At 38.4% G+C, this 16,098-nt stretch overlaps 1 long non-coding RNA gene across 1 annotated transcript in view; it reads right to left on the bottom strand.

The window, feature by feature from the left end:
• Positions 1-6,139: 6,139 nt before the first annotated feature.
• The window catches only part of LOC141541453 (uncharacterized), an 11,055-nt gene continuing 1,096 nt past the window's right edge, over positions 6,140-16,098 (bottom strand). Inside the window, exons 2-3 of the long non-coding RNA XR_012481809.1 lie at positions 9,942-10,128; positions 6,140-7,607 (exon numbers count right to left, since the gene is read on the bottom strand). This is a non-coding gene — a long non-coding RNA (uncharacterized LOC141541453). The remainder of the gene's footprint in view (positions 7,608-9,941; positions 10,129-16,098) is intronic.

The following is a 16,098-nucleotide window of genomic DNA, read 5'->3' as shown; positions in this document are numbered from 1 at the left end:
TTCCATGCTGGGCAACAGCCAAATCAAGCCAGTTTTTAAAGGGAAGAAAAACATTGTGACTCTTAGTTAATTCCTCTGATGAGATTTTATTTTTTAGAAGCAGGCAAGAGTCATTCAAAGTCAATTTCAGTGAATTAGACAATGATTCATTTGGATAATATTTTTGATTACGCATGCACATGTATGTATATGTATATTTTTAAATACCTACACACAGGTAGCAAGTGTCAGAATCTGTAAATCCACTTATCAAGCTGTCTTCTCCATTCTTCTCCTTCATGTCTTAAAATGTTTGTGATTCTTGGTCGTTGTTCTTCATTCTCGAAGACTATATTAAAGACAAGTCACAATGTGTCCACTGTGTCTGACCAGACCAATAAGAACTCTGAGATGCTATGAACAAAGCAGAATTAAAGTTGTTCAAAAGAAATGTGAAAGGCACAGGATTAGAGAATTGTGATTTTTAATGATGCTCAATTCACAATTTTTTTAAAAAATCAGGGTATAATGGATAGAATGCTGAACTTGGAATCTGGAAAACCACAAATTCCTTGGACATTGAGCAGCTGTATGAGCCTGCACAAGTCATTTAACCTCTGTCTGCCTGTTTCCTCATCTGTAAAATGGGGATAACAACTGCACCTATCTCACAGAGATGTGGTGAGGATTAAATGAGATAATAGTTGAAAAGTATTTTGTAGTTTTTGTGGTTTGTTTTTTCCGTTCTCATGGTTTTTTCCCTTTTGATTTGATTTTTCTTGTCCAGCATGATGAATAAGGAAATATGTTTACAAGAATTGCACCTGTTTAACTTATATTGCTTGTTAATATATATTGCTTATTGTCCTGAGATTGGGGAGAGGAGAACATTTGGAACACAAGGTTTTTCAAAGGTGAATGTTGAAAACTATGCATGAATTTGGAAAAATAAAATACTATTTTTAAAAAGAAAAGAAAAGCCCTTTTTAAATCTTTAGGAGGACAGTTACTTCTATGAGAAGTGCAGCACTGCTCTGGATATATGAGGACCTTACCTTAAATCTTGCTCTAATATTTGATCTCTGTATATCCACTTAGACAAATCATTTATAGGTTTAGAACTGACTTTAAAGATTAGCTGGTACAAACTCCTAGTTTTATTTTCTCTTGTTTGCTTTATTGTTGCCTTTTCTTTTCATATTAAAAGCATTTCTGTCTTTGTCTCACCCTCATCACAAAACCGTCTCCTTAGAACAACAACAAAATAATAATAAGTAAAAGTAACCAATATAGTGACCTAAACTGGAGATGTACACAACATTCTGTACCCATAGTCCTCTACCTCTTTACTGATAGAAAAGAGATATATTTCATTATTTGTTCCCTAGTAGCAAATTTAATTATTATTCAGAGTTTGGATTCACTTTACCAATTTTCCTTTTACATATGTATAGATACTACATATATTACTCTGGATTTTGCTTGCTTTGGTCTGCATCAGCTTATATAAATCATTCTATGTTTTTTTTTCCCCTTGAATTTCTCATGTTCATTATTTCTTATAATGAAATTATAATCCATTATGTCTATAAATCAAAATTTGCTTAGCCACTCCACAATTAATAGTACTAACTTTGTTTCTAGCTTTTTGCTACCAAAAAAAATAATTTTCATGAATATTTTGACATCTGTGGGGTCTTTTTGACCTTGAACTCACCCTATCCTTGCACTAACATTATATATGTCCAGTTGTAGGATCACAAAGTATGAACAGTCACTTTTCTCAGAATTCCAAATTCTAAATGAATTGAACAAATTTACAGCCTTAATAGAGTATTAATGTGCTGGTTTCCCAAATCTCTCAAACATTGGCTATTTTCATGTTTGATCATATCTGGGAGGAAAGATCACAGTTGATCATCACATAAGCTAATTGTTACTGTGTACAGTGATCTTTTGGTTCTGTTCCATTCATTTGGTATCATTTCATATAGGTCTTTTCAGGATTTTCTTCAATCAGTCTGCTTATCATTTCCTAGAGAACAATAGTAAGGAATAAGCAAATCTTTTGAGAACTGTTCATGTCCTTTGACCATTTATCTATTAGGGAATGATACCTAGTCTTAGGTACAACTTCCTCACTTTATAAAGGAGAAAACTAAGGCTGAGACTGAAGAATCAGCTTAACCAAGACTAATCAGCTAATGTCAGAGCTAAAATCTGAAGGAAAGTCCTCTACTTAAAAGCTAAGATCTTTATTCTCTGCACCATGCTGACTCCAGATCACAGCTCAGAGAGAGAAAATGACATTCCCAAAGACACTCATCTCCGTCCCAGGTTCCAATTCTGTTAAATAAGGGGAAGGGTTGCTAAGCTTCCTCCCAACTCTGGAAGGTGTGGTTTGTACCATTTTTTCTATTAAGAAATGTGCGCCAAACCTCACCCTATTGTTTCTTTAAATGAAATCTTGGAACTCAACTTGTCTTTCCATCATATTATCTGTACTCTCAAGCATTGTTCGTTATTTGTCTTTTATGTGTCTATGTCTTGTCTTTCCAACTAGATTCCTTGATGATAGTCACTGCCTCTGATGTAGGAATGGGGGACTGTGGGATGAGTGGTGTGTGATAAGGTATTGTTTCATGTAAAGGCTGATGAGGAGGAGGAGATGTATGCAAAGAGTGGGGAATTCTGTTCGAATTCATAAAAGAGCTACAAAGACCATCTAATCCATCCTCTTCTTTTTACTGATTAAGAAACTGAGATCCAGTGAGGTAAGTATGACTTTCTGGAGAGGGGAAGTACCTCAGAGAACATCTAATCCAACCCCTTCATTTTACAGAATTTAAATGAGGCCCATGGAAGGTAAGTGGCTTATGGTCAGAGATCAAGAGCTGGAAAGAACCTCAAAGACCATGAGATCCATCCCCTTCCTTGTACAGTTGAGGAAACTGGAGCAAAGAGAGATTAAGTTATCCAAGATCACATAGGTAGCAAATGGGGATTAATTTTAGTTGGCTCTTGTCCTTCCCTTGACAGTAAATTAATAAGCCTAGCATAAACCAGCAAATTCCAAGATAATGAAGCTTTATTGCATTATTTTTGTTTTTCACAGGAGTGCTCAGTATCTTCTGGATATGTTTTTCACTCCTCTCACTAGGAAGATGAAGCCATTTCTTTAAAATCATGTATGAGCCACATGGCTTATAAGCCAAATGGGGTAACTAGACCACTCTCCACTGAGAGATAGAGCAGGTTCATTCTTGAAGGCTGCTCCATAATTATAGTTGCAGTTCGTTCTCCCAACCAGAGTTTCTTCTGGGCATTCAAAATTTGACTTGTCTCTCTAGTAGGAGCATTTGACTCCATCATGAGCAAAAGAGGCTACCAAAGTTTTAATGAATTAATTGATGCTTCCAGGATGCATGAGTATGACAAATCCCAGTGTAGAAAGTCTCTCCATGGACACCAATTGTAATCTATATATTTTATAATATATTATATATATGCATAAATATTTTATTTTACACACACACACACACACATATATATATATAGCCACCATTAATTGTCAGAAACAATATTTTAATCCCATGCTTCCTGTCAAGAAAATCTTCATCTGGTAGGTCCCAACTACCTCAAAGACCTATACTTTCTCTAACCAAAAGCAAAAAGAGGAAGGTGACCAGGAAAACAGTGGAAGACTAAAATTAATGTTTTTCAATGATTTTTATTCAAAGCAGAACAAACTTAGGGGGAGCATGATATCAAGCTCATTCTACTTTCATGTATTTCTAATCATTGGAAGTTTTTCTTTCATTGAGCTGAAATGTGCCTCTCTACAGTTCCAAATATTGTTCTATATGCTCTGTGGCCAAATAGAACAAATGTAGTCCTTCTTCCAGTGAGAGTCCTTCCAATATTTTATTTAGGGAAAGAGGTTACATTAAAATGAAGTGATGAAATAGACACCAAGAATGAGAAATATGAAATAGAGTTGGGAGGCAAAAATAGTGAGCCTAATTAATCCTTCTGTCCCATGATGCCCCATGATAGCCATTACACACCCTCATTCTTCTCTCTCCAAACCAAAATCCCAAATTCTTTGGCCCATATTTTTTGGACTAATCTCTAGTGCTCTGACATTAGAGCTGCCCTCCTGAACTGGATGCCCTCCAGCCTCTCTCCCCCTTCATTGCTGATATATTGCTCACATTCAGGGATGAGATCAGTCCATCACCCACAGCCAGAACACTGTACTTGGCGCTATGTGCGTTATGAAAAGAAAAGGTGAAACTGCCCTTGCCCTAAGGGAGGTTTCCTGCTTGACAGAACATGCACACTAGCTGGGGAGGCCAAATTTAGACACTGACTGAAGAATGTTTACAAAGTAATATGAAGTACCAATGAGGATCTTACAGAGGACATCAATGATAAGAAGGTTCCAAGTGAAGGACAGTCCAGCAGCGTATTTGCCATTTGCCATCTGGGTGACCTTGGGCGAATAATTTCACCTCTCCAAGCCCTAGTTTTCTCTCTTGTAAAAATGAGAAATTTGGATTAAAAACCCTCTAAGGTCCTTTCTGACTCCAGGTTAGTGAACCTAGGGGGCAGAGCTTGGTTTCCCATATGACCCTGTCACAGGGTTTCGAGCATTAGGTGGTATTAGGAAGACAAGCCCAGCTGTGTAACCTAGCCATGAAAGCATAAATTGTAATTGTTATTCCTGTTATTCCCTGAAGCAGTATTTCTAAGATATTGAGCAAGAAACTGCATTTCACAGTCTTCCCCCCTCCTCCATCCCAGGTGCTCAGCCTTGCCCCAATGTGAGCACAGCCTGGCCTTCCACCCACTCACAAATCAGCCTTAAAGTAGACCTAAGTCTAGAAACTGCAATGTTTTTAAAAACTTAGCATGAGAGAAACAGGGTTTAGCATAGTGGAGAAAAAATCAAATCAATAAGCATTATTAAGTGCCTACTATTGACAGGCACAATGCTAAAAACTGGGAATACAAAAACAAAACAAAAACAAGAATAGCCCTGTCCTCAACAAGTTTAGAGTCTAATGGAAGACACAACATGCAAGAAAAAAATTTATACAAATGGCTTATAGACAGGATGAATCAAAGATAATAAACAAAGGAAAGTCATTAAGGTTAAATGACACTAGAGCAACTAAGTGGCACCATAGAGTGCCAGACCTGGAGTCAGCAATTTATCTTAATTCAAATCCAGCCTCAGATGCTGCTAGCTGTGTGACCCTGGCCATATCATTTACCCCTGTTTGCCTCAGTTTCCTCAGCTGGAGTGAGTTGGAGTAGAAAATGTCAATATCTTTGCCAAGAAAATCTTAAATAGAATGTCAAAGAGTAAACAACAAAAGACCAGTAAAGGCTTCTTGAAGGAGGTAGAGACTTGAAAGTCAAGTGGTAGAAATGAGAAGGGAAGCATGAGGAAAGATAGTAAAGGAAATTCCCAACCAGGAGACAGAAAGTTCTGTTAGAGGAGCAGTCAGAAGGCCAATGTGGGAAGAGAAGGACAGTGGAGTAAAGGAATAAGCAGATTAGACTAGAAAGTTAAGAAAAGGGAGTTCGGGGGGTGGAGCCAAGATGGCAGAGTAAAGACAGGAAGCTGATCGAGCTCTACCAGTTTCCCTAGAAAACCACATGAAACCAAACTTCTGAACAGTCTGATGGAATGAAACCTCTCTCTCAAACTCAAGATAGAATGAAAAAACTTCATGAAAGGTCAGTCTCACTGGGGTGAAAAGGGTATTTAGCCATGGTCAAATAGACTCTGGGAAAGCCAGTGACAGTGTCTTAATCAGAGCAAATCAGCAACTGAGACCCTCAGTCCTGGCTCAGTAGAGGAGCAGATGAATGTGGTAGCTTCCAGTCCCATCTCAGAAGGTAAACTCAGGGAAACCAGGTTGTTTCTTGAAAAGAACAGGCAAAGCTACTCCCTCCAAACACAAAGGCCCCTGTGATCAAAATCAAGGCAGAGAGCTTCACAGGAAACTTAGGACAGGGCTACCTTTATCTCAGGAGCAGAGCTCCACTTTAAAAGTAAAAAAAAAAGAGAAAATACCAAAAGAAAAGAAAAGAAAATGAGCAAGAAACAAAAAAGAACCTTGAACATAGAAAGCTACTATGGTGACAGGCAGACCAAAATACAAACTCAAATGAGGACAGAATGTCCACAGAGTAAAATAAATTGGTCTCAAACCCAAAGAGTTTTCTTGGAAATGCTCATAAAATATTTCAAAAGGCAAATGAAAGAGGTAGAAGAAAAAAAATGAGAAAAGAAATGAGAAGTATGCAGAGAGTCAACAGTTTGGAAAAGGAAGGGGGAAAATTGTCTGAAGAAAACAATTCCTTAAAAAGCAGAATAAACCAAATGGAAAAAGAGATACAAGAGATAACTGAAGAAAGCCACAAATTAAAAACTAGAACAAGGCAAATGGAAGCTAATGACTTTGTGAGATAGCAAGAATCAATCAAACTAAAAAGAATGAAAAAAAATGGAAGAAAATGTGAAATACCTCATTGGCAAAACAGCTGACCTGAAAAATTGATCCGGAACAGACAATTTAAAAATTATTGGCCTACCTGAAGGCCATGACCAAAAAAAGAACCTGGATAGCATTCTACAAGAGGTCATTTTAAAAAACTGCCCTGATATTCTAGAAACAGAGGAGGAAATGCTCATTAAAAGAATCCATCAATCACCTCTGCAAAGAGATTCCACAAGGAAAACCCCAAAGAACACTGTTACAAAACTCCAAAACTATAATCTCAAAGAAAGGTAGGAAAGGACCAGCCCAAAAATGCTTTAATAACCAGAGAAATGTATGTTTTAGAGTTCATCTCAACAGCCTAAGAAAAGTTGGGTTCAAATCTCTCTTCTCACATATTATTAGCTGCGTTTTCCTGGGTTAGTCTTTTAATCTCTCCATGCTCTTGACCAGTAGTGTCAAACAGAAATGAGAGCCACTAATCCCTAAACAACATCTGTTTTATTGTATTTTATTTAGTTTGTCAAATACCCAACTATATACTAATTTGATTCACCTGTAGGTTATATATTGGCCTCTTATGTTCTAAAGAATTCTCTAAGCATATAAATTGGAGATAAAGTGATGAGTTGCATTAGTAAGAGTTTCCTTAGTCCAGAGAATCTCATAGCAATGAAAAAGTTGAGTCCTTATGTACCTAGAATATGCAGGAACATCTACTTGCAGAAGATTCTCAATTATTTATCTTCTGTCTTCTTTCCTCCTCTTCTTCCTCCTCTCCTCCTCTTCTTCCTCCTCCTCTTCTTATTCTCCTCCTGCTCTCCTTTTTCTCCTTCTCCTCTTCCTCCTTTTTATTCTTTTTCTTGTCTTCCTTTTCCTTCTTCTTCCTCTCTTCTTCTTCTTTTTCTTCTCCTCCTCTTTCTTCTCCCCATTCTCCTCCTCTTCTTCTTTCCTTCTCCCTTTTTCTGGGCACATGCCCCTATCTCTATCTATGTCAGTCTCTGCCTCTCTGTCTCTATGTCTCTCTGTCCCCTCCTTCCTCTATTCTGATCTTTTTTGTTCTTCAGATGTGTGAGGAGTTGGGAGTTTGAAGAAGAAATGGGATACACTGTGCTGGAATGAAGAGGGAAGAATATAAATGAAGTAAATTCTCTTTTCTGCCTTGAATAATACATTAGAAATAGCATTAGAAATGCTATTAGTTGTGCAATTTAACACATATACACACACACACACAAAAGGAGTTTTGCCAGAAGCTTTAATAAAATGATATTTTTAAGAAAAGTTGCTGGTTACGAATTAATAAAGAGAGAGAAATGAATACATTAGCAGTAGCAGGGAAGGCTGGATACTTGCTGTCCACAGAGAAGTCAAGCAGTGCTCTTAGCTACAGGAGGTGGCTTCTCTCTGGGATGGCAGGAACCCAGATAAATGATTACCATGCTATTGAGAAGCTTCAATCAAAGCCCAAGATGCAAGCACTGAGTTTGAATACCTCAGGGCGCCAGAGACAAATAAATACAGAGTGAAAAGGTAAAGAATAATAATCATCATCATCATTTAAGCCCCATCACTCAGCAACTATATACAGTGAGACTAATAGATAGAAAGTTGCTATTGAATGAGAGGTGGGAAGGGCTTTTGGAAACAGTCTGCTGTTCAGTCAAAAAAGATTCAAATATCACTTTTATTAGGATTGAGTTTTCTCCTATCCATTAGCCTAAGGAGTTGGTTGAGGGGAGTTCCCTGATAAACTCAATGAGCTTATCAGATGGTGAAACCTTGTTTGGAATTTTGATCATAACTGATTGATTAAAGATAGATTGTAGAGTTAAACTGACATTGATAGAAATAGATCTACAGAAACAGATTGATATACAAAAGGAGTATCCCAAAGACAATGAGGGATATCAAGACAAATCCATATATGAAACTGAAAAGTGGAAGACAATGCAAGCTTTCTTCCAATTATTGAAAGGTTGGAATGTGGAAAAGGGACTAGACTTTTTCTTCTTAGTTCTAGAAGGCAGAACCAAGAACAAAGGGTAGAAATCACAAAACACCACAGAGTCTTAGATTTATGTGAAGAATAACTTCCTAACAATTGTAGCTGTCCAAAACTGGAATAAATTGTTGTCCCAACCTGTCCCTAGTTTGGAGATTTAAAATTTGAAGGACAGAAAGCAATAGGTCTTTATTATGGTATATTTTAACTCATACAAGGAGAGTCCCAAAGTCTAAAATGAGATACTCAGGTTCAGGGAAATGAGAGAATAGAGGAAAAATAAGAGGGCTCAGATCACCAGATACTTCTGAGTCTCAGGTATCAGAAGGGGATTCATCAAGGCATCTCCAAGAGAAGACTTGAGTTCAAATCCATCTTAAGATGATTGTTTATCTGTATGGTCCTCTTCAGATCATCTTAGGTCTTGACCCCCAATTTCCTCATCTGTGAAATGGGGGTGGGAAGTGGGATAGAGATGACCTCTATTTATGAATCCTGTGACAGCTGGTGTTTTTTTCCTCCATACCAATTCCAGCCTATGACTTTCACAGAGATAAGGGGGACAGGGAGGTTCTTGCTATGTCTGATTGGTTCCCTAATGTCACAGGAAGGTATCCTCTAAGTACTAAATAAGGAAGAAACTGTATAGTACAGACATGGGGCATGGAAACTTACAGTATGAGGTAAGCACAAGATAGGAATTATTAGACTAAAGGACTCTGGGATGAATCCAAAAGAGAGGGTTCCTTATGCAAATGAACCCTATGGATTTCAAAGGCAAAAATAAAAACCCAAAGATTTTTTTTTTTTAATCATCACACAATTGCCTCAGTAAATAATGATTTTACCTTCAAAAAAAAATTCTTCAAGCAGAGGATAGGTAACTTGGAAAGTTACCTGCAAAGTCCTTCCCAAATCTAAGATTCTATAATTCTAAGTCCTTAGGACTTGGAGGAAAGGAAGGAAGGAAAGGAGGAAGGGAGGGAGGAAGAAAAAAAAATAAGGAGATACAGAATGACAGAGAGAGGAGAGAGATAGCAAGAAAGAGAGAAACAGAGAAAGTAGAGAGAAAGAAGAGGAAGAAGGAGAGAGAGTCAAAAAGACAGAGTCATTCCAGTCTATAGTGGGGGACAGAAGCCATACTACAGAGCATTAAGAAAGGGTAAATAAATAGAGATAGCAAGTATCCATAATCAGATTTTTTTCATCTGAAAATTACATATCATGTTGCGAATATGAATAAGGATGAAGAGAAACTGGAGGAAATGTGAAAGGTGAGGGATCTTTAAGGAGACATCTTTATGTCCATGCCTCAGTGGCTCTTGTGATCTGATGTAGGTACTTCCTCCACCCCACACTGGAGGCCACCTTCTACGTCTCTTGCCATCATGTGGGCGCTCAGACAGCACCCCGGCTAGTGATCAGTTACCTGTCCCTCTTACCATGTGGCCGGCTTTTCTCTGCTCGTCCATCTCTTGGATGACACCTTGTGTGCTGCTTCTTGCATGTAGTTCATTACTGGTGATAAACTGTAGCCTGCTCACATCCACCATGTATCTCTCCATCATTCTTAGATGACTTGAAATGCTGATTCCTCAGAAATGGTGGCATCCCGTGATTCATTGCCATCTAGAAGCGTCACCAGAAGAATATTGGTATCAAGGAGCTGTTTATTGTTTCAGACAGAAATATGGGGATGTAACACTGAGTTGAATGTAGCCCTGAAGGGACCCTGTGTAATGGGGATAATTCAAGGAGGCCCAATCAGAGCATCTGCTGATAAGTTGACATGTGTGACAGATTCATATATAAACATCTCCTTAGGTTCTTCAGAAGGAAATGATGTGTATGTATATTAAATATATGTGTGCATATAATGTATGAATATATGTGTATTTTCAAAAAAAAAGTATACTTATGCTCTGTGTGTCTGACTGGCTGGCTCTCCTTCTCTCCCTCTCTTGCTCTCCTCTCTCATCTCTCTCTCCGTTTCTCTGTCTCAGTCTCTCCCCCCTCTCTCCTGCTCCCTCTCCTCCTCCTTTCTCTCTCTCTCTCTCTCTCTCTCTCTCTCTCTCTCTCTCTCTCTCTCTCTCTCTCTCTCTCTCTCTCTCTCTTCCTCTCTCTCTCTCTCTCTCTCTCTCTCTCTCTCTCTCTCTCTCTCTCTCTCCCTCTCTCTCTCTGTCTCTCTCTCTCTTTCTCTCTCTCTCTCTCTCTCTCTCTCTCTCTCTCTCTTTCTCCCCCTTTCTGTCCCTGTCTCTCGATGTACATGAATCTGGAGATATTTAATTTGGAGAAGAGAACATGATAACTCTAAGTATATGAGGGGATGTCAAAAATTGCTCTGGTTGACAAAACTAAAGGCACTGAGGGAAGGAACAAAGATGGTTGAATGACTGATTGATTGATTGATACTGATTCAAAGTTGTGGTGATGCAGATTTTAGCTAGATGTAAGGAAAACCATTTCAACAATCAGTTTCCCAAAAGACTAAGGGACTAGACTGCTTCAGGAAGTATTAAATTCCTTATAACTGGTGATCTTCCAGCAGAAACTATATGTCCCCTCATCAGGGAGTGCTTTAGAGGAAGATTCCTACTCAAGTAGAGGATAGACTATATCATAAGTTCTTGACTTGGAGACCATGAACTTATTTTTTCTTTGTTTTGAGTAACTATTTCAATATGGTTGGTTTACTTTGTGCTCTCTGAATTTTATTTTGTGCATTTAAAAACATAATTCCAGGTAAGAATCTGTCCATAGGCTTCTCCAAACTGCTCATGGGGTCCCAGACTCAAAAAAGAGTTAAGAACTCCTGCACCAAAAGATCTTTGCAATCCTATCCAATTCTGAGCTTCTGTAATTCTGTAAATGTCAATTTGGAGACATTTGGACTAGATACAGAAGGTGACAGATCCATAATATCAGAAAGGTCACTAAGCAGGGTTGTAGAGTTGCCTTTGATAGAGTTCTGGAAAAATATAGCCCCTCTCCATCTTGGATGGCCCAAAGAAAGGTTCTTCAGGAGGGTAATGGTGCCCAATGGACAAAAGGTCTCTCTAGCCCCTCTATGTCCACGTGACTGAAGTCTGTTGTTTTCCAGCTTCTTTCACTGACTTTGTGACTGATAAGGATCAGACCATGGGTGTGGTTAGAAATTGTTCACATTAGGCTTGTTTGGAGTACCAGTCAAAGGAAAATTTTCCTTTGGGGAAAATGAGAGTAACCTTCACTCTGAAAAAAGGAATAAATTGAAAATCTACTTGAGTCCTAGATGCGCAGTCCCCATCTCTGGGGGGGCTGATGCTGACAAGTGGGGTGTACCATCCTTCTTTAATTCGGGGCTGATGTGTACCATGTAACATGCTCCATATAAATAAATAGATATTTGAGCAATTAGGCCCTGTGCACTGGTGCTTTGCAAAATACTTGTGTGTTGTGGCAGGGAGCCAACAGAGATTAAATGCCCTCCTTCCAGAGCTTACAGTGAGGGGATTACATTGCCAACCTTTCAGGATACCTGCCATTAACAAAACAGCACCCAAATTGTGGAAAATTCCATCCCCTAGCCGATTTAGCTTGTGTTGGATTTGTTCCATGCCCCACAGGGTACCTTGGGTTCTGCCATCAGATTTGGTTAGTGTGAAATCAGCATTGGGCTGCTGCTTAGAAATTATTCATTTTAAAAAAAAATCCCAACAATGTTTCCCAAAAATGAAAGCAACGGCTTCAGGGAGTAGTGAGTTCACCATCACTGTGATCTTCCAACAAAAGCCAGAGTCCCAGCCTTGAGGAAGGGTCCCTGGAGCTATACAGCAGCAAGATTGAAAGCCAAGAAGAGAATCAAACCCTCACTAAAAAGGAAATTGAAGATCAGTTTTTTGAGGGGTATAGATGTATTGACATAAGTGGTCCAAAGGGCTATATCAGCTAAAGTTGATTCAAACTGAGACAGTATCTGAGGAATCACCAAGGTGAGATCAGGAAGGAAGGCAGTAGAGTTACACACTAAAGAGTCCAAAAGAGTCAGGGAGGCAGCAGACAGACATCAAGGGGAAGCGCTGTTTCAACAACTGCTCAATGGCTTCTATCCCTTTATCTTCAGCCAGTCTAAATCCCCCCAGCGACCCACCCTCCAATCCCAAGCCTAAACAGATTTTGCTGAGTTCTGGCCAAGGAATCATGATAACTCACATTTAATAAAGCTTTAAAGTCTGCAAAGTGCTTACTGCTCCAACAGCCTTGTCATAGTATAAGTAATACATGTATTTTTTCATGGATAAAGATATAAAAATTCAGAGATGAATAACTCATTCAAGATCCCTTAGCTGACAAGCAAGGCAGAGTTGAAAGTTCAACCCAGGCCACTCGAATCCAACTCCTAAGTCCTTCTATGTTAGGCTGCCTCTCACTGCCTGGGTCAGAGGATAGGTTTAAATATTTAGAATCAGGTAGTTTAGAACGCCAGAGAGTTTAAGAGAGAGAGTAAGCTCTTTGAGGGCAGGCACTATCTTTTGCCTCTTTTTGTTTCCCCGGGCCTTAGCACAGTGCCAGGTACACAGCAGGTGTTCAATAAGTGTTTATTGATGGATTGAGAATCCTAAACTTAGAAGAAAGGGCCCAGAAAGGTCTCAATCCCATCAGTGCTATCCTTCTTTAAAATCTCAATAGACATCCTCACAGAGGACAATGTTAAAAATCCCTCACCCCACAAAACAACTATAGCTTCTCTGCAGTGATCTACTTGGTCAGATTTGACAGAGGAAATCTTTTCTGAGGAGTGTTTTTAAATAAGGAGCTCCTAGAAGGTAATTTGGGGCAACATTTCCCGTTCCCTCCCTCATACCACCTAGTCTGGCTAACCCAGTTACCTAGCTACCCTAGTCCCTAAAACACGTTGGCTCACATCAAAGCCTGAGCATGATGCCAGTATTCCTTCTCCATTCCCAGTTCTCAGCTCCTCTTGTGGCATCGAGAGCCATTCCCTGGGAGTTCCCCTTCTCACCCCACTACGCCCCATGGGAACAGAGGTGCTAAGTCCTGTCTTCTCTGCTCTTACGTGACTCAATGACTTTCTAACCCTCCACTCTTCATCCAAAGGGTAACACAGATGTGGAGAGTTTGGGCTTCGGTTGCCAAGCTTATCATATGAATCAATCAATAAGCAATTATTAAATACTTTTTATGTCCTAGGCATTATGCTAGGTGTTGAATATACAAATTTTTTTAAATTCCTGTCCTCAAGGGGCTTATATCCTGCACGAGAAACAAAATGCACATATACAAGTACAGCATCCAGCTCTGATGTTCCCCAACCCATGGGTACACGCTCAAATTGGAGTCTCTCCTAGGAGCAGCTATTATTTTGTACTCTAGGGATAAGCCTGTAGATGGCTAAATTTCCAACACTGGCTCCTTCCAATTAATAGTTACTCTTGTGTCTGTATATTAAACATTAAAATTAATAAACATATAATTTATTAACGAGAGCAATAATGTAAATAAAGATTTCATGTTACAAGTTACTTAAAATCTTTAAAATATAACTGAAGTGTCTTTACTTGCCTAGAAACTCAGTATTTCTTTATTCAGAATTTCTCAAGATATTAACTTTCTTTTCTGAAATTCTTTTCATAAGATAATGTTGATAACTCTTTCCTCAGGAAAGGGAAAAAAAAAAATTCTTCATCTCGTTTCTCTCTGTGCCTTCTTTAGCCTCTCCCTAGCAATAACAGGAAATATCTCTTCCTCTTCTCTCAAGCTCTTTTAGTAATCTCTCTCCCCAATTTATCAAGTAGATTCACATAGATTAAAAAGTCAAAATCACACACTCTCTCTCTGACTCCTCAGAGAAAGGCAAACATGGTGCAAATTCTTCATAGATACTCATGGATCATAGATTAACATATCTTCTGCCTAACTCCATATGCAAAGATACTGTACATCAATCTATTTTCCAAATGACATTTCAAACTATCCACACAAATTATATTTCTCCCAATATTCTAGTTCTTAAAAATTACAGAGCAACAATCTCTGAGCTCTTAAAAAGATAGTAAAGATCACCATGAGATAGGTATTCGAAAGAAGGGTGTCATAAGTAATCATTTACAAAATAATTAAATACCATATAACTAGAAGCAGGAGACTACTAGGAAGTAAGAGCAAGTAAGACTTCAGATATAAGATGTCACTGAAACTGCATTTTAGATGGTAAAGAGGTTTTGGTTCAGTTGTGTCCTACTCTTCATGACTCTATATGGAGTTTTCTTGGCAAAGATACTAGAGTGGTTTGCCATGTTCTCGTCTAGCTCATTTTACAGATGAGGAAACTGAGGTAAACAGGGTTAAGTAGCTTGCCCAGGGTCACACAGTTATATGTCTGACACTAGTTTCAAACTCAGGTCTTCCTTATTCCAGAACCAGAGTTCTATCCACCGAGCCACCAAAAGAGGAGAGTGCATTCCAGTAATACTCAATTTTGAGAAAAAGCACAGAAATGGGAGATGACAGACTATGTGTAAGACACAGTAAGAAGATCAGTCTGGTTGGATTGTATAATAATATACAATATAGCTACAAAAGTATTAAATTGCACTAGTCTCACTAAAATATTATTGTTAATATTTTTTAAAGAAAGTAAAAGGGGATTTGTAAAATTAATAAAATAAAATTTAAAAATATCTTAAATTTATTTTTATTTCTATTATGTGTATTTATAAATATACATTAGTATAGTAGTATATCATAGACATACTTTGTTTTATGCTCTTCACAAATATGGGTTTTGTTTTGTTTTTTTAAAACAAATTGAAGCTCTGCCTCAAACAAGTCAATCATCACCTTTTTTCCAACATCACATGCTCATGCAACTATCTGTCCAGATTCTCCCTGTGCCCCATCAGACCGTAGCACAATGTGACTTGTTAAAGCTTCCCTTCTTCCAGGTTCCTTCAGCTTCTACTTACCCTTATCAAGAGCTAGGTACCTCTTCATCTGTCTCCTGGACTCCCTGGACTTATGACATACCTAAAATCAATCAAGCTGTGCTAATAGAGATTTGCTGTTTTAAATACAATTTTCTTTCTTCAGTTTTATATTTGGCTCATTATTAAGTTCCCTCCTGAAAGATAATTTTTCAAAAAATGAAGATTGCCAGGAAGGGCAACCTGTCATCCTTTATCATAGTGCCTTTGAATTGAGGGACTCACTGGAACCTCAAAAAGAGGTCACCTGGCTAGATTTAAGCCTGCTATTTTGGCTCATTTGCTGTGATTAAGTTTGTAAAAGCCCAGCTTCCTTGCATACATAAATTACATATTTATTCCTATGTGTATATATTACATCTCCACTCTTCTCCCCACGTAAGCTCCTGGAGGACAGGACAATTCCACTTTTGTCTTTGGATCCTCAGTGTCTGGCACTGAGATTATTTGAATTAAACTGAATTTAAGTGAATTGATGAGGTCAGACTGCCACATCACTAACATAACTATTCTTTCCTGGATACTACTAAATCTTTCAACAGCACATTAGCTTTCCAGCAGACAGTATTACACTGTGACCCATATTGACTTTTCAGTCCACTAAAGCCCTCTGGTA

This window comes from Sminthopsis crassicaudata, chromosome 4 (assembly GCF_048593235.1).
Source record: "Sminthopsis crassicaudata isolate SCR6 chromosome 4, ASM4859323v1, whole genome shotgun sequence".
Taxonomy (NCBI): Eukaryota; Metazoa; Chordata; class Mammalia; order Dasyuromorphia; family Dasyuridae; genus Sminthopsis; species Sminthopsis crassicaudata.
The sequence above is the reverse complement of the archived record's forward strand: the minus strand, read 5'-3'. Positions and strand labels throughout refer to the sequence as shown.